This window comes from Borostomias antarcticus (assembly GCF_949987555.1).
Source record: "Borostomias antarcticus genome assembly, chromosome: 37".
NCBI classification, from domain to species: domain Eukaryota; kingdom Metazoa; phylum Chordata; class Actinopteri; order Stomiiformes; family Stomiidae; genus Borostomias; species Borostomias antarcticus.
In genome coordinates this window covers 231,409-236,141 of record NC_140270.1, presented here as the reverse complement: position 1 = coordinate 236,141, position 4,733 = coordinate 231,409, and positions in this window count along the sequence as shown.

The window sequence follows — 4,733 nt, the reverse complement described above, 5'->3', positions numbered from 1 at the left end:
AGCCTTCGCGCATAAGTGCTGCCTTGAGATTTTTGCTTCATAACTTCAGTTTTTCATCATTTTTATTCGCACCTCTTGTTAGAGCCTTTTACTGGCCAGCACTGGTAAGCGTAACGCTAGCACCGGCCCGAAGCTGTTTTCCAGACCTCCCCAAATGGTCTCTGTAGCCACCGCGACCAGAAAATGGGCCAGATTGAACAGCTGGAAAGAGAACTGAAGCAGCTTGCCGAGGAACTGAAGAAAATGGAAAATCTGCTTAAGAGATACTTGGATGTAGCCACTAACCAGGCGAAACAGATGTCGGTCCTGAAGCAGAAGAACTTGAAGAACTCGATTGTGGACAGCAAGCGAATGCTGGACGAAAGGCAGCCTATCCTGCCCGAAGCAGGGAGTTTCGATGACCCCGTCGACTGACTCCACCGCGACCGCCTCCACACTGAGGCCTGGTGCGTGGTTCGAGCCGAATTTAGCCTGCGATGGTCCCTGCACCTGTTTTAGGTGATCTGAACTTGGACTGGTTATCTGGGAAGTCTTCTAGGTTAAAAGAATTGTGTCTAAAATTGTGTCTTAAATCTTACTCAGTTGATTTCTCCAGGCTCGGGGCCGAGGAGCTATCCTTTTACCACCCTGAGCCTGGGTGAGGGGTCAGGGGTCACCCAGGCTATATATCCAGGCACACCTCCAGGAGCCACGTCACCGTTTCGTCATCCACAACCGTCAGGCCACGCGTTCCGTTGGGTGTCAGATACATCGGACAGTCCTGGATGACGTGGTCTGCGGTTTGTTCCTCGGCGCCACACTCGCACGCCGCACAGGATGCCAAGCCCCATCAGTGCATCGATGAGCGGAAGCGTCTAAAAAAATCATTCCAACCCCTGATTTTCTGCAGAACCACTGCTTTACACACAGCCCAGTAAGCCACATTGAAGTTTGTAATGCTCTCTCACAATTAAACACTAAGAAATCTAAGGGTGAGGATAATCTTGATCCTTATCTTCTCCGCCTTAGCGCTCATGCGATAGCATCCCCACTCGCCCACTTGCTCAATCTGACGTTTATCTCTGGTAAAGCTGCTCAGGTTATACGACTGCTTATGCTAATCCTACTGAGCTAGAGAACTACCGCACAGTTTCAAAGCTATGTTGTCTAGACAAGATTCTCAAACAGTTACAGGCGTTTTTGGAGGCATTCAATATACTTCATAGTATATAGCTTGCTCGATCGCCTCGTTGAGAGGGGTCAGGGAAGAATTTTTACAGCTCACTTATCTGGCCCCCGGGTGATAACTGTTTTTTTGCTTCCCTCTGGAATATGTAGGGGTGGGTCGTATGCCCTCCTCCCTTGTTCTCTGTAAAGCGCATTGTGTTGCCTCTGGGTATGAAATGCGCTATACAAATACAGCTTTGATTGATTGATTGATTCAACCTCAACAATCAGGGTTTCACCGCGACTTAGTACGGTGACAGCCACAACACTTGTGGTGAACAGTCTTGATAATCGCCAGCACTGCGCGCCCCTTTTCATCAACCTGTCTAAGACTTTGATACAGTGGATCGCAGCATTTGATTAAATATACCATCCTCCATAGGTCTAGACCAGTTATCGGTTAACTGGTTTTCAAAGTATCTCACTGGGAGGACTGTTGTTGCTCAAGCTCTCTTGTAATTGGTAACGGTGTCCCACAGGGGTCCATCTTGGGGCCACTTTTATTTACATTTCATATTAATAACATTGTTCCCCCCGTTCCCACACTGACCGTCCATTATTATGCAGATGACACAGTCCTATACAGTGCAGGATCCACTCTTAGAATGGCCACTGCAAATCTGCAGTCTGCTTTTGATGCTTTAGTTGTCCCTTATAAACTTGTCGTAAACTCAGACAAGACAAAATGTATGTTGTTTTCAGGGTCTCATGGGACTGATGCCTGATGCCAGTACATGTATTCACACTCTTTCCAGGGATGCAAATAGAAATGGTTGACTCCTATAAATACCTGGGTATTTGGCTGGATAGCAGGCTATCATTCCAGACTCATGTGGAACACCTCACCAAGAAGCCATGGGGAAAGATAGGATTCTTCTTCAGAAATAGGTCCTGTTTTTCCACTCTAAGCAAGAAGATCATTGCGCAATCAACAACGTCATCTGTCTGACTGTGGGAATGTTCTGTTGTGTACGGGGCAGCTGTAGCCCAGGAGGTAGCGCGGGCCGTCTAACGATCGCAGGGTCGGCGGTTCGAATCCCGGCTCCTCCTGACGACATGTCGAATTGTCCTTGGGCAAGACACTAAACCCTAAATTTCTCCCAACGAATGAAAGGCCTTCATTGTAAAGTGCTTTCTATGTAAGCGCAGTCTATTAACCATTCTGTATATGCATACCTCGCCCACTTCTCTAAAGCCTCTTGACACACTATATGATAGCGCTCGCCATTTTATCACTGGCGATGGGTTTCTCACCCATCACTGTGTTCTGTATGGTAAAGTTGGATGGCTGTCCCTTTCCACACGAAGACAACAGTCTCCTTTATTTTTAAAAGCGCCGTCTGGCAAGCTACCATCATGATTCTCCTCACCTTTGAGTTTTAGAATCAGAATCAGAATCCGTTCATTGCCATTGTAGTTTTTCAACATGCTAGGACTTTGCTTTCCGTCGTGGTGCGTAACATGGAAGCCTTAAAAAGAGAGACCCAGAGAGGGGGAACAGATTGCAGGAGTCTCTAAAGCGTGACTAACTTGTCTCTCTGGAGAGATTCAAGGTTATGATAGAAAGTGTGCTCCATTTCTTGCAGTCTTGTTTTTATTCGTGGATGACTTTGTATTTGATTTTATCTTGTTGTATCATGTTCCTATTCCGTATGTGTTATTAATGCAATGAGGGTGGCATTGACAAAGAGAGCTTGCTCTCAATTATCTTCCCTGAATATATAAAAGTTTCGATGCAAGTGTGTGCGTGCTTGTGTGTGCTTGGTGTGTGTGTGTGTGTGTGTGTGTGTGTGTGTGTGTGTGTGTGTGTGTGTGTGTGTGCCAGGTAGAACAGAGACTGAATCACTCCGCTGTAATCATCTGGTGGTAATCTGCCGAGCGAGCGCCTGAGACGTATAATAAGCGTTGTGTATACTAGCCGGCGGGCGCAGCGCGAGTCCCGCCACTTCAGAAACACGAATCTCATCAATTTCTCGGCCTCCCAGCGCGTCGCAGACGAAGACATATTAGACACGAATCCAGGAGGGGCTTTTTTTTTTGTTTCTCGGTCTCTCCCGTTAGTATCTCTCTCTGAGATCTGCGCTGTCGTCAGGCTCGTGTTTGTTTGTGACGGAGAGCGCAGATATTCTCCTGTTTTCATCCGGTTCCTCACACCTTGCTGTGGGTGCAGTGAAGGGGTGGGGTTTTGACTGATCTGGTTATGACAGGTGTGTGTGTGTGTGTGTGTGTGTGTGTGTGTGTGTGTGTGTGTGTGTGTGTGTGTGTGTGAGAGAGAGAGAGAGAGAGTGTGACTCACTAGCAGACAGGGTTAGAGAGTGGTGTTGACACATCTGTGGTGCTTTAATGGAATTTCTCACAACAACTGAAACCGATGTGAACTCAGTGAACACACACACATGCACACACACACACATGCACACACACACACACACACACACACACACACACGTACGGCAACACACACATATACAGTACACACACATACATCAACACACACACACATGCACAGAACCTGCAGGGAATGTGAAGGGAGTCTATGGGAGCCATGGAGAGAGAGAGAGGGAGAGAGAGATAAGAAGAATGAGGGAGGCTCTAACCTCATTCAGTCTTTCACTCCTCCAGGCTTGGTCTGATCTCTCTTTATCGTTCTCCTCCTCTTCATCTCTCTCTCTCTCTCTCTCTCTCTCTCTCTCTCCGAGTGGAATATTAACAGATACAGTATTCCATTAAAGCACAAGATGTGTCAACGCCCCTCTTTGAAGCTTGTTTTATGCCTGTGCGTGAATGTGTGTGCGTTCTGTGCGTCAGCTCCAAGGCAGCCCAAACAGCATGGTGTAAAATTCTGAGATCTCGTCCCTGCACCACCGTTCTTTATGGACACGGACATCTTGTTTTCATTCATAAAAATCGGTCACAGATGTTTTTCTCACTTGTTAGGCAACTCATTCACATTAAGTACCTCAGCGATTTCCCTCCATGAATTAAAACTTGTTTCTTTTTTTTTTATAGTCCTTCGAGCTCGCATCGTACAAGTGCCGGTATTTGCAAACTAGCATCTCCTCGAAGTGATCCATATTTGCCAGGCGTGCTTGTTTCCAAGAAAACCTCTGCGAGAAGAGAGAGAGTTTGCTCTTGCGGCATGGAGTGACTCTGTCACTGCAAGTAGGGCGGTCTCTGTTGAGTGGCCAGCCTTGAACCCGGACTGGTGGGGGTCTAGGAGGTTGTTCTGGAATGTTCTGGAAAGATAGTTGGTTAAACACGTTCAAGTGTTTTAGATAGAAAGGATAGAAGGGAAACCGGTCGGTAGTTTTTGACATCAGAGGGGTGGAGAGATGGTTTCTTCAGGAGGGGGGTGACTCTGGTAGTCTTGAAAGCAGAGGGAAAGCATCCTGATACAAGAGACGCGTTGATGAGGTGGGTTAGGAAGGGAAGGAGTTCGGGTGCAACAGACTGAAGGAGGGTCGAGGGAACAGGGTCTAGGGAGCACGTGGTCGGGCGGTTACATGTTAGAGATGTTCGATTTTAGA